The sequence below is a fragment of the Salminus brasiliensis genome, chromosome 6 (genome assembly GCF_030463535.1).
Source record: "Salminus brasiliensis chromosome 6, fSalBra1.hap2, whole genome shotgun sequence".
In the NCBI taxonomy this organism is placed as follows: Eukaryota; Metazoa; Chordata; class Actinopteri; order Characiformes; family Bryconidae; genus Salminus; species Salminus brasiliensis.
Genome location: NC_132883.1, coordinates 17915826 through 17940647, shown reverse-complemented (window position 1 = coordinate 17940647; position 24822 = coordinate 17915826). Strand labels below are relative to the sequence as shown.

The 24822-nt window shown below is 43.3% G+C and overlaps 1 protein-coding gene across 3 annotated transcripts in view; it reads right to left on the bottom strand.

Moving 5' to 3' along the window:
• The window catches only part of sema6a (sema domain, transmembrane domain (TM), and cytoplasmic domain, (semaphorin) 6A), a 72526-nt gene extending 49608 nt beyond the window's left edge, over positions 1 to 22918 (bottom strand). The window contains exons 1-2 of one of the 3 annotated variants that reach the window (XM_072681892.1): positions 22638 to 22918; positions 15694 to 15766 (exon numbers count right to left, since the gene is read on the bottom strand). The gene's annotated coding sequence lies outside the window, so the exon portion shown is untranslated. The remainder of the gene's footprint in view (positions 1 to 15693; positions 15767 to 22637) is intronic. The other 2 variants (XM_072681891.1, XM_072681893.1) reach the window with 2 other exon arrangements.
• Positions 22919 to 24822: the final 1904 nt, after the last annotated feature.

Sequence of the window (24822 nt, the reverse complement as noted above, 5' to 3'; positions counted from 1 at the left end):
TGTGCGGCATATCTCCATGGAACCCAGACCTTAGAACCACAATGCAAGAGTGCAAATCTGAAGCTTCTGGCAGCGGTACATAAAATCTAAGCATCTACACGGAAGCTTGCTTTCCAACCTCTCGGCCCCATTGCTTCTCCACTCTCTGTGGGGAGTTCCCATATATCTCTTTCTCCCTGGAGAAACTCCACCTTAGGGCAGATGACGGTTCCTCAATATCTAATTTTAGTTGCTGCGTCAGAAGACATTTTTGATTACCCAGTCCTTATATCAACTGCCTTCTAATGGAAACTCCTCATTAATTTAGTCAGTGGAGCTATAGATCACTGGTCTCTATTTCTTTCAGAGGTTAAGGGCAGTGCTGTTGTCTAGCTGCACGCTGCGAGGTAAAGCGCAAAGCAAAAACAACCACATAAATTGAATCAGGCAGATTACGCAAGCAGAAATCCAAAGTTCGAGGAGGCTGCTGCAGCCCATTTATCAGAGCCTGTAATTCAGTTTTAGGTCCCAAATAATTGGCGCTAATTTGAAATCCTTGTGCTCGCTGGAGAGAACAGTAAATAAATGATACAAGGAGCCTCGTTTATATTCCTCCCTGCACAAGGAATGCAGGCAATGAACACTGTCTATGACTTAAGGTCAGGAGGTAGGCTGTTCCTTAGCAAGTACTAAGCTATTTGCCTTGTGCCATTTAGGCGTGGCACCGCCAGATGTTGGTCAGAGCATTTCCAAAGCACAAATTTCAATCAAATGATTGGTTTCGTTACTAGTTTTTTGCTTATGCTAACATTTTCTGAGTGCTAATGGTGGCTGGGACCTCAAGACTCAAAGTAAAAATAAATAAATAAATAAATAAAAGCCTATAGGCATGAAAACGGAGCTGATTGAGGCTCTGTGTGAGAAAGAGGGTACGGTTTGAACAGGCAGCTGTGGCCTGACGAGAACCTATCTCTCCCAGGCACGACTCCTCAGACACAAAGGAAAGTCAGACCTGTCAGCAACAACTCAGTGCAGATTGCCTGGCGTGAGGATTACGGATCCTTTCAGCTAAAACCCTCACCGGGTGCAAAATAAACAGCACAACTAAAGGAGCTTATACCCCAGACTTCACCAACTATATCCTGATATAGCGAAGTGGAAGTTTTCATTTGAAGCAGAAGGGGGGAAAAGGCGGCCCTAAAGGATCCCTGGTAGCAAAACAAGCCTCTTTAAGGAGCTCACCGTGAAAAAAGGCATGAATTCTGGCCCTAAATAAGTGCCTTTAGTAGAGTCTCCACCAAATAAAAAGATTTACATGACTAAAAGGATCCCACTTAAACAGGGCAAGAAGTTAGCTCTACACTAGTGACGATAGCTAAACTTTAGCACTGACCAACCAGCGCATGGAACATTAGAGTCGAAATCGCACAACCGCTGCTGCTGCTGTATTTAGTACTGTATTAAATGCTGTTTCTCCTAAGAATTTCAAAGTGTTGAAGATAAAGGCTGAGAGGAAAGTTTCAGTTCTGTGGGCAGTGCGTTAATGCAGACCTCCCAGAAGTAAAAAAAAAATGTAATAAAAAAAAATAAAATAAATAATAATCAAAAAATACAATGTTCCTACAATGGAACAGTGTTTCCTTCTATACACTGAAGAAAACCATCAGAGAAAACACCAACCTTGAAGACAGGTTGACATCGTCAATTTCACACCCTTTTTTTCCATTCAATGAAGCAGCATGTGAGATAAAACACAAATGTTGCTTCCAGAATAAATTGTTTTCCCCCCTGCAGTGACCTCACTATCGTAGGCCCCAAATGAGCCATGGCCTTAAGTATCCTACCACCCCCCCACACACACACGCACACATTAACATTTCATTTCTATTCCTACTGTCGATGCAATTTATCATCGGTGACTGAACACTGGATCCTCGATCTCAGCCTTGAGATAAGAGAACCATTTCTGAGTCTGCTCAAGCAGACACAACATCCACAAAGATGAGCTCGGCTGCAGTGAACTATCATGCCCTCTGTCATTCTCACAAGGGCAGCCGGACAGAAATCTTTCTGTCTGCCTTCCTTTTTTGCTATGATTTAGGTTGTCAAGTGCTTCAAATCCACAAGAAAATGTGACTAATGAGTTAGCTGAATAATGTACAACACCTTAATGGAATTGAAGAGCTACTATCTCTTCAAGAGCGCTTAGGTTCAAATATCCACTCAACTAATGAGTCCAGGCGTGGAGCATCAGCTGCTGTCCGCCACCACAAGGGTTGCTGGCCTACTAACAAGACTATTTTCTCTCTCAGCAAGGATCAGAGTAATACCACACCCATAAACCGGTGGATCCGCTAAGGCTCCGAGGTAGATTCCAACATCCTGTGCTTGGCAACTGTTCTCCTCTGCCGCATCTGCTTAATTGCTGGTGTCAAACCATTTGTGTTAAGTAAATCAAATCACCTACAGATTAGATATAACAAAATTGTGTACACCAATGTCTCCACTTATGCTGAACAGCAACTTCTTTATCTAATAACCAGCTTTGTTTATTTATTTTTTTTATTTATTTTCACCTAATTCTATGACTGCCTATTCATCTACCACACAATGCCACTGGTGTAGCCTAGGATGTGCTTCTTCCAAGACACCTGAAGCCATCTACCCATGTCTTTTCCAAGCAGCTACTAAACACACAACTTAATTGGACAGCTTTACACATTTGGATGGTAACGCTAACTGCCAATTTATGTCAGCTAACAGATGCCCGTATTCGCTAGCATCTTGCTAAGGGCTTGAGAGTGCCATCTTATCCAACCAAACAGAGTGAGGCCACTTTTCCTTCCTCGGACCTCAGGACATGAACGACTAGGATATCACAGGGGCTCGAACTTGCAATCTACCAACGATAGGTTCAGCGCTTAGACAGTTGCACCACCCGGGAGCCCGATATGTGCCTTGTTGAGGAAGCATGTTGCGGTTATGGGCTGTTAAAAAGGCCCTGTTAAACTGGAGCACCTGCAGTTCAGGAAAATGTTGTTCTGTTGAGCTCACATTAAAGAGTGGAAGCCTTTGTAATCCAAACATGTGGCTGCTTGAGAATGGCTGAATTTAATACGGCTATAAAAGAGGGGTCAAGAGCAAACAGTTCATATAACTCGAGCTATAAATCATGTCAAATGAATGCAAAGTACAAATGCCTGTACAGAAAAACAAACATCGACCTGAGTTTATGTTCTGAGGGATGCTGAAGACCATTTCAAGTTACTGTTTTCTTACATCAGTTGATTTTACAAAGCAGATGGGCCGTGAACTCATAGAAGAGCTTGTATGATTTACTGGGTGAGCATCAGGACCTGGCGTTTATATTTTACAACTTGCAGCAACACACAGATTGCCACCATTTTTTTCTCCCGAACACGTCCACGGTTCGAACGCCATCAGTCAAAGAGCTGCTCTGGCAAGACGGTCCATTATAGACAACAAAATGAAATGTATGACTTAAAAATAAAATAAAAATTGGAAGCACATCTCCAAACTTTAAATTACTGTAGGGTACAGTGTGGAGTATTTCAGGTAAATCCCCACTGGAGTGGCTCATTGAGGGGATTAGAGGCAGCTTTGCACAGAGGGCCTTCAGATACGGCTCTATCTGCTGAGAACAGAGCCCCCCTCCAGCCAGCACTACAAATCAAAGTCTCTGTTCTTTTACTTCTCTCGACGCGATTAGGGCCACCTCCGTAACGGCAGAATTCATTAACATTTTCAGTTGGGACCTATCGCTAATGTTTAGTCATAGAACACTCAATTTTTTTTGGAGATTTTCTCGCTCTCTGCTCGTCCGCGTTTGTTCTTCTTAACCACGCAGAGAGCCATATGCGCGAGAAGATCCTACACTCGGTTGACTCAGTGAAGAGGAAGTGGAGCCCTTTTTTCCAAGTTGAAACCACATAGTTTGGGTTTTATGTACTGAGGGCATATCAAAGGAACAGTGCTTCCAGCAGCCGATCCTGATGGGAGACAGAAGCCTGTGCCTGAGGAAGAACAGCCGCAGAAGTAGAGTGACTGGGAATGAGTGAGTGAGTGAGGGCAGACTTAAAGTAAAGGCGCCATTGTCCTGAGTCCCAGATTAAGCATTTTAAAAACAAGGTGACGTGGGCTGCTCTCTCTCTCTCTCTCTCTCTCTCTCTCTCTCTAATCAAGCTCTGACATTAAGCTCATTGAGGGCAGTTCCCCCGGCACAATCAAACCCGCTTGCTGCACGCTAGCCAACCTGTAACAGAACACCACCAGCAGCCCTGCTGCTGATTAAGGCTCATTACACCGCGCCATGTAATGACTGAGAGGGCAGGGGGACATGAAGCCTTTCATGCCACATGGCTTGAAACCATGTTTACATGAAATCCCCACGCAAGGCTTGAGACAATGAATGACGCTGGATGAAAGGGGCGCGAGCACTGTGAAATCCTCTGAAACATCTCACCAAATAACTAAAAGCAAGCGATTTAAAAACGGGCCGCTGAAGTGAGCTGAATGAAACCCGGCTGGCATGGCAATAGGCGTGCTCGGTCAAATTCAAAAGGTAATCTTCTTCTTAAACCGTCGCGTTTCCTGTGAAACATCCCACTTGACTCCTCCACAAAACAGGCAGCAGCAGCATTGAGGAGGAGGCCCTCGCTAGGTTTATAGCTCTCTTGGGCCCGATAGCCGGCCGCCTCAACGGAGCTCCATTGCTCAGTAGCAAGCCCGTGGGGAAAAGCCTACTGAGCTCACAAAGCATCCCTTTCAACCTCCACACAGACCAACAGCGTTGACGCTGGCTTCCACAAAACCACCTGTGTGGCGTGATCGATTTCACGGCCCAAAATAATCACCCTGATTATAAGGCCCGGCCTTGTTTTTTATTATTTACAGAACATGGGCTGGTAATAGCACCGAGGCTGGCACACTGCTGGTCAATATTTTTTAGAGCTGTAGGGAATGTAATGCCTACCTGTGTGATTATATCTGCAGTCACATGCAAATGTTTAAACACATTCAAATGACAAGTTTTGTGGACACTTTAAGCTAAACAACCTGTACAGGAAACTAAGTTAAAGTTAATTATGGGATTTTAGCTCATCTTATGGCCCATTTTATTGGTTAAAGTGTCATAATCAATAATTTTGTGTTTGATTTTCTTTCAATAAAATGATTAACCTTTAAAGCCCCATATAATAAATAGATACAGCTAAGGATATTACAAATAAATGTGTCCAATTATTAAATTATTAAAAATGTTGACCTCTGATCAGGTAATGCCTTTCAGTAAATGCTCAAGCTGTGTATGGGTTGCTACACAACAGTGACAGCCGAAGTCTCCGATTTCCTGTATGCGTATTGAGTTGCGTTTGACATATTAGAACACAGTGGTGGGAAACTCCCTCTGAACCACACGTCACTGATCATACGATTCTGGAAAACACAGAACAGACTCTCTAAAGACGACATAAAGTGAGATATTATGCAAATAAAGCATGACAGGCAGCCAAAAGAATAACAGGAGGCTGCCGAAGAGGCGCTAACAAACAACAGTAGACAGTATTTTTAGGAGCAAATGAACTTTTAAGCATTTAACAAAACTGAATTTAAAACCATAGTTTCCCGCTACTTACTACTAGCTGGCTGTGCCTATTTGAATCCTGGTGTGAATACATGATAAAATCTCGGATCACGCACGGAGAAGAGGATGTTGCTGTAGGCCACAAAATATTGTGCAAAGGCACAACTTCATAACAGATGTAGAGTGTATGAAATATTACACAGCCAGGTTGATTTCCAGATTCAGCTAATTAGGAGTCATAACACCCCCCCCGATCAAGCCTACTTCAAAGCTGCTCTGGCTCTCAACCGCAGAGCAAGCAGGAGAGCCTGCTGAAACGAACCTGTTGTAAACCCATTCTCCTTTCTCTGAATCACCATCCCTACTGTTGCCCCCCACTTTTCAATCATCCTGGGTGCGCTTTCAAATGGCAAGCGTTAATTACTTCAAAAACATTATCAGGGGATTGTAACCAGGGCAAAATCAATAGCCAGTATGTTAAAGACCCACTAATGTCCATCAGCCCATGATTCAAGAGAAATAACGACCTCTCTCTTTCTGCTGTCTCAAAGCGCAGCCAAAGACTCTCACAACTGGGAGGATCGATGCTGTGCCCCTAGAACGTGCGCCCGGCAACGTCACCGTCCTTGTTTCGGAGGTGAGGATCGAAGGGGACCTACAGGACGAGCTCGTCTTTCTGTTCCACCCCAAACACAGCGCTGAGCGGAAAGAAACAGCAACAAAGTCAAAGTGTTGCAAGCCAAGGGAGAGCACAAGGGGGGAATAAAGGAGGTCTTCACACACGGATGGGCAAGTGGGTCAGAGATAACTTGTTGAGGCCAACGACTGGGATGATTCGCTCCCGCGGTCAGCAATAGGGCTCCCCTGGCTCTTCCCACAGAGGCATTGTTAGAGGGGGAAACCTCTCCTCCCTTCGCGCCCCCTTTCTCAGCGCCCACCAACCACGTGATCCCCGCTGACGCTTTTGTGAGAAAAGCCTTAGAAAAAGGGCCCTGGCCGGGGCCACCAATTAGCCAAGCCCCATGGGGTGACATGGTGCATGAATAGAGTGGCCCCCACAACGGTCCGCAACACCTACGACTTCCTCTGGGCCGCCGCGCGCCGACAAGCTCTGCGTTATCTGTCACGGCCCTGGACCACTGCTGTTAAAAATGCTGAATGGGACCTATGCCTTTAAAAGCAGCAGCGACTGATGTTCCTCAATGACCTATTAAGAGAACATCACAAGATGGATTTTACACTTTGTTTCACCTTGGTGGGATTCTTAATCAGGGCTATACATCACTGAGAGAAACTGGGCGAATGGGCTCAGCCCCTGCATGCCTGAACAAACAAGCCTGAAATCAAATAGAGGGAGCATACGCTTCATTCAGTGCCGTGAAAAAGTTCAATGATTTTAGCAAATCTTTACCAAATGCAATTGCAGTTTCCAGTTTAACAATTACTCCATTGACTTAAGCAAGGTTATCCTCCCTCCAAAAAAGAATTGCTCCCTTTAAATAAATAACTCGTATGATCCTTAGCAGTAATAACCGCAATTCCACTTAATTTTATATCCGCCTTTCAAGCAGTCTCAGTCAGCCCCGTCTTTGCAGAACCACTGTAATTCAGACATGTTGCTAGGTCTTCGAGAATGACCTGCTTGTTTGAGCTCCTGCCACAGCATCTCGAGTCTCAAGTTTCCTTTTAGCCATTCAGAGATGGATTTGCTTTTCTTTCCCAGGTCCTGAGGCAGCAGAACACCCCTTCCTTATACTATTCTACTCCCACAGTGTAAAAAAAGTCCCTGTGAAAAAGCAGTAAAGAACTGGCAGCAGGGTTGCTAGGAGGTTACTGTAAATGTAACAGTATATTACAGTTTTTTTTAAATACACGACTACTGTTACTGTTAAAAAGGGGTGAAGAACTGTCAGCAGAGCTGCCAAAGTTACCGCAAATGTGTAATCAGTCTGTGTCAAAGACATTTAACATCGGTTCTAAAAGTAAAACTTAACATGATGTCTAAAAAGAACTTGAGCAACTGGCTGTGAGCAAAATACATAAAGTAAAGCACGTCTAAGTATAAACTGTAATGATGGGGTTTAGGCAGGCTGCATGTGCGGAGTAGCTTTATTAGGGCTTGTCTTAAACTCACAGTCACAAAAGCAGAGAATCAAAAAACCCAATTTTCTGCATCTCTATGTTTTCCACTGGGTTCAACACTGGGTTCAATTTGGAAAAGTGTGGACAGGGCCTTAGTTAGTCCAGGAATGACTGTGGTCAGTGCAGACAGGTGTGGGGAGGAGCCTGGAGCAAGCACAATCAGAGCACAGCGCCTGTCCAACACCAAACTGTGGGTATATCGCATAATAGCTGGGGCGAAGATGGAGAGGGTGTGGTGGGCTGGGCGAGAGAGAGAAGTGAGAGGGAGTCTCATGAAATTGTGAAATGACAACATCACTTACTTGTGTTGTAACAGCTTGGAGTAATAAGGCATCTGGAGTTGGGAGCAATCACAAATTTCATGCAGTCTACACACAGCATTAGCCAGCCAGCACCACCAACAAACCAATATATCCCACGTTTTAGAGCTATTTACATCTAACTAACAGAGTACATCCATGTTATCCCGCATTTAGAACATCTACAAAGATGCATCCCCCTGCATCTAAAAGTAACGTTACATTAGCTCAGCATTTTGTGCAGCCATGACCTGGCCACCCGGCCAGTAACCTTCCGAGATGGTCAACTGTAAACTAAGGTTGATTATACCTTACCTTTAACAATAAAACACACAGCTGACACCAGAAACACTGTGTATAGCAAACATTTTCTCCAGCAAAACTGTAATTACACTGTCTCGCTTACCACAGAGTTCAGTTTTAACACAGACTGGGTCTTCAACTGCAAACTCTAAGCACCTGCTCTAACTACGACTAACCTAACTGGCTGTTCATTTACATTTTAAATGAATTGCCAAATAGAAAAAAAGATTTTTTTGCAGAATACTGTTACAAATGGCAGTTTTTTTTTACAGTGGCATACCACGCATTTCTACTAGGATATGAAGCATTAACCTTAAGGAAATACTGTTTTTCGAAGAACCTGCCCTTACAACACTAAACAAAAAAAAAGAAAAAAAAAAAAGAAAAAGGAAAAGAGTCAGAGATTATTCAGCTGCTTTTCTGCAAACATGAAAGGAGTAGTGTTTTCTGCCTTGCTGCTCTGCTCTGTTACGAAAGCCAATTCCTTTCTGATGGTGGAGATGAACACTGACCTTAGCTAAGACTAGTAAGACCTGCAGTTTTATTAGATGTTCTCCTGAAACCTTTGGTGACTTCCCAGATGATTTGCGGCTGTGCCCTTGGGGGCATTCTGGCAGGCTAGCCACTCCTGAGAATATTCACCAATGTCCCGAGGGTTTCCGCTTTTGTAGATAGTGGCTCTTACTGTTGTTCGTACGTTTTTTTTTTTTTTAACATGTTCCAGCCGCATATAAAAGTAGCTTTTTATCCATGTCTCTTAAAAAAAAACCTTCTGATGGTAAACTTCAATGTAAATGAAATTTCCATTCAACAGGTCTGGCTCTGTTCTAGCCTGACTTTGTTAAGAAGCCCAGCTAAATTCAAATACCAATAAATGTGTTGTGTGGGCAACTAAGGAAGCAACCATTTCCACATGGTTAAATTATGTGTACGGCACTGCGAGAGACAGCCCCATCGGTTCAGCCATGCTGAATGCTGACCCACGTGTTGCGGTCTTACATAGCCACCTCCGTCATTCAGAGCATGAGGGCTCAATGGGATTACAGGTGGATTTACTCGTCAACCGCCAAGCAACAACAACAAAAGTGCGTGAGCATTGTATAACTCAAGCAGTTAGCAGCCGCAACACATTGTTATTGTAAATGCAGACGACGGCCCTGTCCACTTACTTACTTAGGTGAAGGCAATCCCTTCAATCACTTTTACAAACAGTGAATGAGGTCAGGTAAATAGGTTTATTTTAGTCAACGGACACAACATGTTAAAGCTTGCCTGTAAAATGCCTGGATTTTAAGTGAGAGAACGTGTCTTTAGGGTGTCGTGCTAAACTGCTAGCTTCTGTGTGGGTCTACTGGATTGTGAATTCCCTCATCAAAAGGCCTAACATTCCCTTATAGTATCCGGAGAGAGGAACTCTCCTACTGTTCCACTTTATTAACTTTGCTCCATGCTACAGAGCTTCGAGAAACTTTGTAGCCTTTCTGGCTCTAGCCACATCACACACAGCATCTGCAATTATTCTAGCAGATTTGGACCTGACCTCAATCTGCACAATCTACAAGTGCAAGTTTGCAGTTCACCTTTTTAGTTCGTCCAAAATAGTTCTGCGGTCCCACTGCAATCAAGCCAGAATGCCTTTAAGCGAATGAGCAGCTTACAATAGACTCATGCTATTCAGTCACTGTGACTGTCAGCTTACAACCCAATGGGCCATTTGCTGGCTAGTTGCGTCGCACACATCCTGAAATATTGTTAATCCCCCTCTATCCCTCATAATCATAATAGAGGGGGCTTAAACACACACACACACACACTCATACACACACTCTAAGACAGAATATTGCACACTGACCTTGATCTTCTTGCCCTTTCCCCTACTACAGCATTTATAGACCTAAACATAAGGTTACTGCCCCACAGTCAGGCTAGGCGTCTCAATCAACAGTGTTGCTAGGCTAGCTACAGGAAGACAGGCTACAATTCCACCCTGGGATGGAGATATCCATTAACCAGAAGCATTAAGCAGATGGATGTTACCAAGTTTCATTAAGTCTCTGAGAAGCACGGGCGAAATGAATAGCATGTTTTTTCTGCCTTTTATACCAACACCAAGAAGTAGTATCTGTGTGTGTACAGTTTGGCTTTCTTCTGTTGCCTGTCCTCTCCAAAATAACCCATTACTGGTCGCGCTGATGGTTTTTTCTTTCAGTAATTGGATTGTACAGCGGAGCGTCAGTGTAGAATTCGTGGGTGCCGCTCAGAGAGTGTCCTTTATCGTTCAATTAAGCCGCCTGAAACTTCAAACATGCACTTCTCCGCTTCACAGCCTGAACCGGTTCAGTCTTCCACTTTAATGTTGCCTGCAATGGATTAATGACTTCAGGTTACCACAGCAAAGGGGGTTTAAGACGGTGCCCGAGAGCCCATACGATTTCAGTTCCACCGGCCTGCATAACAGGAAACCTTTCAGTCAGCGAGGTCTGTGAAGGTCTTGCTTTTGATAAGCGCAAGGTTCTGCTGTGGTGCTTTCAATGCAAGAGACCAGACAGTCTGTATTTCCTGTGGCCTCCAGAACCCTTTGACTCCAACACACATACACACACACACACACACAATCTCTCTCCCTCTCTCACACACAAATCTCTAATCTGACATTAACAAATGACAAGATGTTCTATAGCTGACACCTAGTGAATGTAGCATGTAACCAATTAATTCAGTTTTGATTGAACTCCCATTGGTTCCCCACAATGAGCTGGAGGCCCGAGCCACATTCTCATGCTCTTCAAATGCTGGTGCCATTTATTTCGAGCAAACTCCATTAATCAATTCACATTAACGCGACTCAAACACAAAGATTAAAAGCTGCGTTTAGCCTCAACTGAGAAACAGTTTTCCCAGTTTGTCCTCCTCTTTCCCTGCTTCCCGCTTGTTGACAACATTTCACTGCCATGTCATGATTGTTCTTGACATGCCGTCCATTAAAAAAAACGGAAGTTCAAAATGAATCCAGCTTTTGTCTAACTGTTTAACCATTAGACAATGGTTTTTATATTAACTAGAAATGCCACTGAAGCAGACCGTCTCTGCTATAATGAAGCCCTCCGCACTCCCCCTGCTGCCTCCCTGCACTGCACTCTCCTCTTTCTGTTGCAGGGTCAATTAAGCCACCTAAACACTACAGACTGTCACATTCCATACGGGGGGTCGCCCAATGAATGACTACTTTCATTAAAGCTACTGGGAGAAACAAGTTCAGTAACAATTACCATATGGAAACTGCGGAATAATTTACAAGCTCCATGGAGCTCCCCCTTAGGTCTTAAGTTGCCTTCATTCGGACCACATTAGCCTGAAGACTACAGTTATGGCTTGCACTCGTATTCACTGAGTGGGGCAAAGAGCTTCGCTACCTTCTCAGCCATTCTACTGTCGCCTTCTCTTATGCCAAGACAGCGCGGCTAGGAATACTGCAGCAAGGAAGCTTTTAGTCTGCTTCTTTTGAAGAACCCTAGTTCGTTCTCAGGTTTATTAATATGGGGGTTTGGGATTGCATGATGAATCTCATTTAATAAGCCCCTCGTCAAAAACAAAAACAAAAATAACTAACTAAATAAATAAATAAATAATCCACATAAAGAGAAGATGCACTGCATGTGCATCCTGTAACCGTGATACAGATGTAGGATGTGTCATAGCTGTGCATTTGATGCACAGCATTCGGCAGTTCATTCTGCTGAAGCAAAAAAAAAAAACCCTCTGAACGTCATTCTAGCTCAGCACAAGGAAAGCTTCAGTGCCGCTTCCCGTGACTCATCTTGATCACCATCTTACTTACAGTAGCAGTAGCCTCAAATCTTAGCCTGTGAATAAAGACAACAATAGAATATTCAGAACAGCAGAATGCAGCGGAGTAGCGTCTATGGGTGTGAAAATGAAATGTGAAAGGAGACATTTGGCTGAACCAGTTTGGGGATGTTAGAAACAACTACGCTCTCATTTCTGGGCCACAATACAATTCCCTGACAAAAAATGATCTGATTATTAATGAATCATTGTGAGGTCACAGATTTACATCCCAAGCACAGGCCAATGAGACACCTGTAAACCACTCTCTTAGGTCTCTATTGAGTATACATGAAGCCTTTGGGACATCTGACCAGAAAAACCCAAGAAACCCAATCTGCCTGATATCCCTGAACTGGACACCCACAGGTCCGAGGGGACACCGGACCCAGTGCACATGTCCAAGTGCCATTTGATCTGTCAGAAGACCCATTAAGATACCAAACCTACAGCTGATGTCATGCCCCACCCAGTGAGGCATGCACGTAAAGCCAAGCAGCTGTCAGACTATTGTGTTTGGCTTGAGTTTCTACCACCCTGGCATCCCGAAAGCTTTTTGTCATTGCTGTGTAAAGAAAGGAAGCCAAAGTCAAGTCATGATTGCCAAGCTTTAAGAGACAAGCACACCACACTGTCACCACGCGTATGGTGGCTATTTTCCAAAATACCGCAAAGAAAGGGAAAAGAAAGACATGACTTTTAAAGAACATCAGTTGGACCTTATTGACGTTATTGTACCTTCGAGGGTAATTATACCCCCACGATGTCCCTGCAGAGCAACCTTTTAATCTGTTACGTAAAGTGAGAAATGAGCTCCTGAAAGGATCAAAATTTCTAAATATGCCCACTGAAGACTTTTTGGCTCTTGGGAGAGACTAGGAAACAGTTGTTTGTGAATATAGGACCAACAAAGTATCAATGGTTTCATTGATTAGAATCTCGGTTCCCACTCAATAACCTCCAGAACGTAATACAATGCATCTGTTGGAATAAATAACCATCACTAATGGCTATAAAAAGCTCTTCGTATTCAGCCTCATAAAATCGATATCTTCCAAACCGCAGCATCTCCTTCAGCGCCAACGTGTGAAAGCAGGAAGGGTCGAGAACCTGCAGAGGGTAACAGCTTTCTCAGAGGATGGTGTATAAACTCTGGAGGAAACCACACATCACACATCCGTGAACGGATGAAGCAGTTACAAAGGTAAAGACGTAGCTAGAACTGTCAGTGGAGCCTAGCAGACCAGACAAAAGCAATAAAAAAGGGGCTGCACGCATAATTTCACTCATACAGCACTGTCAAACCAGCAATATAATCTCTCAGTGTGTCACATCAATTGGCTCTAATAGGGTTCTGTGGCGCTTCCCTTCTATTTGAATGAAGGCCTATAATATAGCTTGTGTTTTTGCTTGTATATTTTGATGGATCTGGCTCAACAATTTGTTGGATGTTTGAAAAAAAAAAAAAAAAAAGTAGAAGATAAATAGAGCGTTCTAACAAAAACATCACATATGGAAAGCTGACAAATTTCGAAATTAAAGCAACTGTTGTGCCAAGCGAAAGTGTTCTCCATAATAGAGCACAACGCCTGAAATCTCTCTAACCCGTTCCAAACCCTCAAGACTTCACTTGTTCCCCACATTTCACATTGTCCATTAAACGAATATGCCCAGGCACACGAAAGTACCCTTTTTTCTTTTTTTTTAGCGATTAGGACCAACTTAGCCAAAATTGTGGGCTGGCAACAAAGACAAGAAAGACTGCGCTGTGGCGCCGGCGTTCAACACAAACGAGCCGCCTTATCAGCTTGAACGCATGAAACGATGTTTGTTTTAGATACGCTCCCTCTCATTCGAACATGCAGCTGGCCTTGGACGAGCACACCTCAACAGAGGGCTTCGGAGAGGAGCATAAATCCACAGAGCCCTGAGGGAAGAAGATCAAAGTCAGGTGGGGAGGAAATATTCCAGCAACAATACAGCTGGATCTCTCGCGCTCTCATATGTAGGTCAATTGCAGCAGCACAAGAGCTGTGCATCCACGGAGCGCTCCGTTCCTCCCGATCCAGTTACCTTGCATTAGCTCATACAAACTAGCAAACAGCCCATGCAAGCCTGCGGAGAAACCCAAGAAGCTGGACACATTTGCCGAGGATCCGCTGCGGCATGGCTGAAACGGAAGGGAGCTTTCGGGAATTGCCTGCTCAGCATGATAGCTGAGCATTATATGAACAACAGTCAGGCGACCGGAGCCTGTAACTTCAAAATAACCATGTTCATTTACACAAAAACAAACAAGACACCAGCTATTCAAATAACATGGCTCAACGTCTAATTCAGTTGTGCTGACAAATTGTCTCTATACATCCCAAACAAATCTAATTAAACCTTCTAGCAACCCCCTGGGGCATACCATAAAAAAAAACTCCTCTTACAATTATTTCTTACTTGAAGCTACACTGAAAGAAGCTGAGGAATTTTGACAAACTTTCGAGTGGTACCACAGTTTGTTCAAGATCAATGTATTACATCACAATTAACACCAATTAGTCACAAAGAGGAGACTCGAAATGAAGTCAATTACGTAACTATGTAATTATGATGTAATAATGTAACTACATTGTAAAAATATGTAAAATGACGACTTCAGCATCACTCATAAGGTTAAATCCTTCCAAAAAGCATGGGTTTAGTTCCAAAGACAAAGCATATTTGGTCTTGTGCTAATGCTAACCTCTCAAGGCAGAGTTTCTAAGTCAGGTCTACTTAAAACAGCTCTCCAGATTTATTGAAGGGCATAAAAAAACACTGCGGAGGAAACCTGATTACAGCAAGACTGCGCCCAACAGAGCCCTGTTTGTTATAGATCTGCCCCCGATCCTTCACGTGTGGTTCCTTTTGCGGAGCAGGAAGGAAACAATGTTGGGCTGTTGAGCAGGTCCTTTGAGAGTGATGATAAGTGCTCCTGTCTTGTTTCTCTACGCCGGGCTGACGGACAAGCAGGGCCTGAACACTGGGGGCCTTGTGGTTGTGCTTATGTTACCAGGCACGCGACACCACATGGCTGCAATTTGTTCATTAGATATGTAATAAATGTACACAAAGAGCCATTATTGTTCTAACTTTCGCTGACGAGGCTCGGGAAGTTGAAACGTCCCCGGGGGCAGCCGCCAGCATGTGCTCAGTCAGACAGCTATGCATAAAAATAAATAAATCGAAGGCAAGTTTGAAGGCAAACAGACGGAGAAGCTAATCCAGGAATTCTGAAGATTAGAAGGTGTGTGATTTGCTTGCGACAATCGTTTCCATCCTTAAAATGGATATCTTAGCACTGCCTTATGTAAATTTGTCAACACTTGAGAAGAAAGATATGATGTGATATGATATGAAGACGGAAATTAAATATAGCTCCAGATAATCCAGTCTCCTCGAATCGTTACAGCAGACGCTTCTTACAGTGATGCAATCCCTCAAAAAATCTGACAATACTCCAACAGCCATATCATTCTCCTCCAGCCTCACCTGCAGTAGGCAGAGGGTGATGTAACGGCACCCGCAACCCAATCTTCAAAGCCACCAAGAAGCCTCCACAGCCCTTGAAGAGAAAAAAAAATAACACACATATACACACACACACACACACAAAACAAAAACAACAACAACACCCTCCCCATTTTCTAACTCTAACGGGTGGCCCATCCAGGAGAGGTCACAGATACAAGAGAACCCGAGTGTAAATCACATACGGTTGGACTGCAGCCCGGCGGCACAGACAATGACAAGGTTCTTTATTCAGAACCGAAGCCACATGAAAGGCACAGGAGAAAGTCTCATGATTACAGTGCTTCTGTCTGTGCTTGTTCGGTGCCCTAAAAATACCCCCTAGAAAAGCAGTGTGATGATGAGTTACAGCGCCGGCACGGCCATTAAAACAAGACGGAGAACAACCCCAGATTATGACCGACGCGCTCAAGGGTGTAGCTAGCAATTGGGTCTATTTTTAAGCAAAAATCAAGGTAAGTAATGCAATAATGACTAACGCAGCATCTACCAAAGCCTTTGCCCGGAGAGCCTGCGCTGCAATCCCATTTCATCTTGCAGTGGGTAAACCATCTATGACAAGCCTATCCACTGGGAAAATGTTGCTGTAAGATGAGGCACATTCTCAGTTCCAGCCCTGCGCTGCGTAGCATCATTTACACTTCAGGGACTCACATCCGATGAGTAGGCTCGCTTCGGCACGTCTTACAAAATCTCTGCCAACCAGCGATGCACGCTGTGCCACCGCACAGGCAATATACGAATCATCACCCCATCAGTGATACTGAAAAGCCTATCTGCTCCTGAGTCAATGGGGCAGTTTCATTCTCTCTCTCTCTCTCACTCACTCACTCTCACTCACTCTCTCTTTCTCTCTTCACAAAAGAAAAAGTAAGCTATTACCACTGTTCCTAACACCTCCCAAACCATGAGCCAGTCACACTAACGGATGCTGTGCTTTCGGCGTCAGGTGGAATCTCAGAGATGAATCTTCTCTGTACAGCAGACATCTGCACTAGGCTGCCAGAATGCACCATAATTGCACCTTTGTCAGCATCCTAGCTACCTTCTTTAGAGAAGGGCTATATGCCTTGTGTCTCAATTTGGGTCGCTATGCACTCTCAAAAGAAAAGGTGCTCCCAATGGTTCTTCGAGTGACGCCATAGATGATCCACGTTCAAGCTATGAGATGTGGGCATCTCTACAGAGATGTGGGAGTGTGCAGAAGCTTAGCATTAGTAAACAACCTTTACCTCAGTTGTATATCTCTAGTACAAATGTGGTCCTTTAGTACAGTGAACTTCACTATCTAGGGCTGGAACATTTGTTAGATAGTCCTCTTTCAGGTCAAATACTAGCCCCTATACATACAGCAAGTAAAAAGATGCCACCTAAGCTGTTTTAATCATGTTGGCAATCTTGCTCAGTGTGTATTTTTAGTCTGCTTCTGTTATGTGTGGTAAAAACACAACCATCAATTCCACATAATTGTTTTACCAATCATGTTCTGCTACATCGTTAGGGTGTAATTAACAGCAGTAGAGAGCCAGGAACAACTTGAAAAAATGTACGCTTCATTTTTATCATGTTTTCTTGATTGTATATAAAATATATTTCAATTTTATTGTGCTGATTTTGTCTTTTTATGACTATGTTTATTTGGATGCAGATAAGTTCATATATATATTGGAAAGCTTATTTAACTCAAACAACACAGAAATGTATTAAATTAACTGAGCTTTTATCCATTTGATCAGACTTTTAGAGACTGCTACAAGTAACCACTCCATATGTTACAATAAACCCTGCCTATACGGTAAGCTGTCATATTTAACTCCTTAACACAGCAAGGCCTATCACATTCTAAGGCTATTATTCAGTAGCTACAAGGACTTCTGTTCAAACGGATGGGGCTATTCTTTGGAAAATAGAAGTTTGGCCCGCTGGCAGGTCATAGGCTGTTTTAGTGCTTAAACTGCTAAGAAATAGTAGGTGCTGGAGAGTACACGCAAAACACCTCTCCTACCCAACGCCCCGTTCCCTTTCACTATATGCACTACAATAAAAGTAACTGCAACTAACTTCTCGGGCTAAAAGTACTACCACACAACACAGCCACTCGAACTGAGGAACAGCTATAGTGTCATTCACACGTATCAACACCTTGAGGCGATCCTTCATCTAAAGGGCCTTGGTGCAATCGACAGTAAGTGCGCTCTCTATTTTGACACTGTCATATCCTGTATATTTCAGAGTGCCCATCTCCTGCACGTATCACAAGGCTCTCTGTGGGCCAGCGGAGGCCACGGTGGCCCCTTTAAGCACCCTCACTGCTGGAGAGGCTGTTTGGAATCGCTGGCCCCAGCAATCTCCCCACCAGCCCCCTTCCTCCAGGCGCCCCGACACTGTCTCAGGCCCTGAAACTATGGCAACGGAATAAGAAAGCACTCTCCATGATTAATAGATGAGAGAGGCCGTGCCAATCGCGCTGGGCCTGGGGACGGGACAGATGTACTCTCCCTTCGCGGCGACTCGACGCCACACACCGCCGCGGCATGTGAAAAGAACCTGGCCCGGGCAGAGGAACGCGCTGCGCATGCAACGCGCACCCACAGAACACCACTGTAAAACAGTCTCCGGAGAGGGCTGCACGGTATATTGGTCGCCAGTCGTTATTGCAATACTGGGCTTTGCGATACTTTAAAGACAGAACAATCTCAGGGGATCTGAATGAATGGTATGGCCAAGATTCAACAGAAACTGTAGGAGAATCCAGAAGTGGGCAATGTAATGATATTTTATTGTTATTGTAATAATAATTGAATAATAACTCCGATATGCAACATTATCCCATATTTATTATTATTAAGTTTTGCTGTGCTCCAAGCAGGACTAATTTCGTTCTTTGTGATGAAATGTGCAGCTGGTTAAGGACTGATAATATCCAATCCAATATGCTCTGAAAAATACAGTATCACGATAACAACATTTTATTACAATATGATCAAATATTCCCACACTGCCTACCTTTAGTCCTTTAGTTAAACTGGATAGAGTGCAGACATTACTGAATATCATCCACTGTACTACCAGTTTGAGACACAGACAAGTGCATTATCAAAAATCCTGATACATATTGTAAAAATGATATTGTGAAAATACGATATGATATTTTCACCATACTGCTGAAACCCTAGCCCCATCATTATCCATATCGCACAAAGGATTCACTAATGTTTCCCTGGTACGTTGTGAGCTTTACTCTAACAAGCAGCCATATAACTGAAGGATGTCCATATTGCACGGCCCTCTCTCCCACACACTCATGTGCAAGCCACAACACTTGAAGCAAGCCTGAAGAAGCAGCTAGTATCCAAGGGGAAAACACAGACCTTGTGCTATCAGTTGACTGTGGCCGTGTTTTACCTCGACACGGTGTGATTTAATATAGGGATATTTGCTTACCAAGTGACACCTTGCCAAGGAAACAAGTAAATCAGCTGACAATAAATCAACAAAGCAAGTCAAGAACAACCCGTACCTCACCACTTCCCTCACATCCCTGTTTACATGATAGCCAACACGTAGCATTAGTTAAGACAGCTTCAACAAGCTGAGCTAATACCCTACATCAGTTTTAGAGTGATATACAGCCTTTGAGTCAATTATGAAAATACCTTTGTGGCTTTAAAGATTGTGCTACTCGGACAATTGACGTATTAAAATCAGATCCATCATAAATGACAAAATGCCTCCGCGCATCTTCTCAGCCATACCGTATAGAAGATAAAGACTCTGTCCCAATTAGGAACATGCCTTTGGATCTGGTTTTACTACGTTTATGTGCAAGCTTATCATTAACATCACAATGTAAGCATTAATTGGGAGGACAATCCACTCACAGACACACACATATCACCAGCACCAGACTGTTCTTTTAATCCATAGCCAGGATTCAGAGTGAGTGGGCTGGCGCGACAACAATGACAAGATAGCAAGTCGACACTAGTTCTATCCATCTGTATAGCGATGAAAGATAAAACGGTTATTTATATTCACGGCGTTGTTCATAATCAGTCAGATTCTTAGACAATGTGCAATATTCCTGGTAGCATTAGAAATGAAATGCAGGTCATTTATATATATATATATATATATATATATATATATATATATATATGCAGCCCAAGCCCTCACATACAATGTCACCTAAAACTTCTCCAATTATCAGGCTTCTACCACCCTGCCACTGTTCTCATAAATAATACATGATCATGGAAATGACATGAAGCCCAAAATCCGTGCGACATATCGACAGCGGATCTGAAGCCGTGATTTACACAGGCGCACTTATCGTAACTGAGTGTAATTCATAAGCGTGCATCAATTATTCAGGCTGAGCAAATCTGCCTGTCCTTGACAGAGAAAATATAAATACGCCACTGCAAGGAACGATTCAAGCCCACTAGTGTGACAAATCCACATCAGTCACACACAATGGAAGCCTCACTGCCATTGTTGGGGAGGGAAGATCAAATGCCTCACAGTGCATTGCTCCATATAAAAATAACATCATTTATCCCCCACCGCCTGATAAAGTTTATATTACTCCATAACCAATATTATTGCGTCAATCGGAAAATTTCAAGGCTGGACTGCTGAGATTTAGAAGGAAAAAATCGGATCACACATTTCATTCATTCGGTCCAGACATCAGTTCCTGGTGTATGGAAGAAAAATGAGGGAAGGAGATGTATCTTTTGTTTTGTTTAATTTGTAGTAATAATTCGTTTAAATGCAATAAAATGTTCCTTTTGATTTGTTCAATTTATTTATTTTATCCACATTTATTTAAAAAATCATTTTCAATAAGGAAAATTCCTTTTGCCAATAACACACCCAACAAAACGCCCATTCTCACCACCCCAAACATGTGCCACTTGAACCATACTGCCGTTACAGACATGGTTAAATGGGCTGACTGCACACCAGATCCCGAGCACCCAATCTGCCCTCTCCGTACTTGTGATATAACTGTACTGGTAGGTGGGGATGCTGCAAGCCATCTGGCAAGCTGATAGGTGGGATGCATCATCCCTGCAGGTCATGACCAGGAACCTGCTTCTTTTTCCCCCCAAATTGATTCCAAGACTCCAAACGAATCAATATCAGACATTCAGCGTGGCAGTGGCAGTGCTGCATGAAAAACACGGTGAAATGATACGAAATACAGAGCATAAAAAGCGTAAATGAAAGAACTTCATTCAAAACAGCCCTGAGAACTGAACTGAATAAACAGATGCCATTAAATTGCCTCCCAACAACATTAAATTTGCCGCTGTGCCGTTAGTTCGTAGTCCTGTACATCCTGTATATCTGTGCATGTAGGCTAATCTTAACAGAGCTTCTACAGCTACTATCCCTTATTTATGAAACGGCCCAACTATTGTCATACCTTAGAGTCTGATTAACAAGAGAAGAGGAGAGAGGTGGGAAAAGTGAATATCCATGACCAATTGAAATTTGTGCAGAAGGTCTAATCCAAAAAAGAACATCATGAAAGCCTCTTTGAGTCATGTGAATATAAAGCTACACTGATAGTTTTGGAATCTTGGCACAGTCGGGTGGCAGCTTGCCATCAGAGAGGAGGAGAAAAAAAAAAGCAGAGAGAGCGACGGACAATGAGCTTAACAAGTACCATCTAATGCGCCGCCATTAAATCCGTTACCGTCATATCCTCGGTGTTCTGGGCTACAACTGAGATGCAGACCATCAAAAAAAGGGAAGAAAAGCGAGCGGTTTGGGATTAGGCTTTGTCATGCTGTTAACTGTGCAGAAACAGATGCTGTGTATTGTTGCAAGCAGGCAGAAGTCTGGCCTGTTCAGTGTGGAGAGTGGCGCTGGCGGAGACAGAGCTGACACGGTCACACCCTAAGTGACCTCAAGGGTCAAAGGCAAACTTCAGCTGGTGACCGACCGCTCTCGCAGGCCTCCAGTTTGGTGGACCACCACATATGAACATTCCTGCACCTGTAACTCCCATGTGCCTCAAGTGCCTTTTAAGCTGTTCAGCCTTTTGTCTTTATTTCAAGCAGAGTAAAATAACTGTGCCACAGAACTGCTTCTACTTAAGAGGCTCTGTCATGTGGTGCGACTAAATCTGGCGGGTTCAACATATTTTGAGAAAGCTACAATAATGAGGTGGCACAGGCTAACTTCGCTCATGTAGTATTCCACTGAATAAAACATGTGGGCTTTTCTCAGAAAGAGACGCAAAACTGGACAGTTATCATTCATCCTGGCCATATATATATAATTTTCTTTTTTACAAACCACACATTCATTCATTCATTCATTTATTCATTTTTTTAATAAGGCTCATGTCATTCAGTCTACAAAGTGATTTTACAACACTGAAGTTTACATTCAACCATTACATTGCCATATGTAATCACACTTCCACCATAACAAACGTTAAAGTATGTTTTTAACCCTTTACTGAGATAAACGTACCCTCATGAAATCTCCCAACCCATTAGCCAACACTGTCTCCACTCTATTTGCAGCCTGATAATAACACCACACACACACACACACTCACTCACTCACAGTGGCAGTAAGTGTACCAACACTTAAGTTGATCTGAATTACATCGACTCAACACACATCCATAGAAGTTTACGAGTGACGTCAGCTCGGGCTATTGCATAGCAGCGTGCTGTGTCTGAGTGTGTAAATCCGTCTAACACCTCCTCAGACACATGCGAGGCAAAGTAGCGCAAAACAAAAGAGCCGTTTAGTTTTTAGGACGTCTGGAAGAAACGCCGTGTTTTCGCCCAGCGCTCACTTCAGCGACAATTCACCCCGTCAGAGAGGCTCACTTTCCCAGACCCCGCTGCTCGCCCGCTCCTTTATGGGTTACGTACCGTGTCAGTGCGCCCCTCTTTCACATCGGAATATCCATTGGAAATCCAAGTATCGAAACAATCCGTGAGAGCGAACCGCGGGCAGAAACAAAGTGCGGGTCCGGCAGAACTGATCAGCGAAGCGGTCCGAACCATTCGTAGCTCCGGAGCACCAAAGCGGCTGCTCATCCTATTTGGAGATGAAGGCTTCTCACCAGCACGCAGCTCTCCCAGCTGTCACCCGCTACACACTGGGAGGAGCCAGAGCGGGGAGCCGAGTGTGAGGAGCGGGCTCTTTTGTTTACTAAGCGAACACACACACACATACACTCATCAACTACTGAGGACGTTCGATTCAGTTTACCGAACCGATTCCGGTCCGAAGAATCGAACGACCGATTCAATTATCCGTTGATTCACAAACGAAAGCGATGTATTGTCTGTTTATGTACACTGAACTTCTGTTGAACAGTACCAATACATGGCCAATCGAGACACAGCCCACACGTTATTTTTTTTTTTAAATAATAATAATAATAATAGAAATAATAAAATAATATTTTATGTATTATCAGTAACACTGAATAAATTTGATATTAAAACAGTGCAAAATTCTTAAAGGTCTTCCTTCAACAACATGTGGTGTAAACATTGTGCAGACGATATCAAATATACGTTATAATGAGAGTCAAATGATTCAGTTGAACGTGTGAATCGTCGCGACCGATTTATTGGTGCGAAACGATTCAGAAGATCGATTCGTTCGCGAATCTCTTCGCTCAGCGTCTCACCGGCGAGGCTGGGCTTCGTGCGTTGCATTGTTCGCCGTGTAAAACCTGGAGAAAAAGGCTGTCGAGTCACAAACGTGTCTGAAGTGGTGGTTTTTGGTGCGCCTTTGTCGTCTTGAGTAATTGGAGCTGTTCGCCCTCTCATGACAATGGAGTTAGCCGCGTTATGAATGAAATGCTATCCGAGCTAACCCCCATCGTCGCGCCGCCTCAGCTACACCCCCCCCCCCCTTCCCCCAAAACAAGACGAAGACGAAGCGACCTGAGGGCGAGGCCCGGGGCCTCAGTGTCTTTTGTCTGTGGGGAGAAAACACCACTCCGGTGGTCCCGTCATGTCAGGAGCAAGCTTTATAAATTGCCCTTCAGCCTGATCCCACGCTGATCAGACCGTATAAATGAACGCACGGAGCACCAAAGTTGCCATCGCTCGTTGGCCACGATGAGAGCTGAGCAATATTTTAGGGAAATCAAACGCAGTTAAATAACGCCTCACACTAAACAGAAATTGACACACTCTTAGTTATAAAATTATATATATATATAAAGAGAGAGAGGGATTTAGATGTGTGTGATAGATAGATGGTGTGAATTGGTTGGACTTCCTCCAGGGCAGTCCACGTGCTTGTGAGCTCTTCCTCACATTTTACAACCAACCTCATCAATCTGCAGCCCCTCTGTGATGATTAAAGGCTTCCTCTTACCATATGTGGGGTGCCTTTTCTTTTGACCTTAAAAGAAAGAACAAATTCGGGTCATCAATTTAGTCTAGCAGCAGAGCGAGGCTCTGTTTCTTGGTATTCATCGAGCTGTTGTTTATTTGCAGTAAAATGAATTAGGCAGATAATTAAATGCAGTAGTCCAACATCACCTTGCTCTCATTAAGTTCAATAAATGCATAATCAAATATTGATCAGAAATCTGTTTTTTTTTAAAGCAATAATCTGACAATACGGATATCATGTGTGTCATTGTGTAAAACACATTTCTTATAATCATTTAATTAAATTTATATTATTTATTTCATTATTAGTTATTGTCTGGATTTAACACACACACACATACATATATATCTCATGTTTATCTATGAAGAAAAAATATTTAAAAAATAAGATTTTCTTCATATATAAACATAAAAATTAAACACACCATATAAAGCTTACCATATCTTTTGTAGATGCCATATTTTATTGTTATGAACGTTAATCTTAACTGTGCATTGACCTGTGACCTTACCACACAAGAATATTGGAGGGAAAATGACATGTGATTTGACCAGGGGGCCCAAACGTTGCCCATGGGTAAGCTTTGTTTATTTTGATTGAATTAAATGAACCCACTAAGTTCCTCTCTTTAATGCAGTTCATGAGTCTGCTTGTTTGAGATGCTTTTGGATATTGAGTTCAGAGCTGCATACGCAT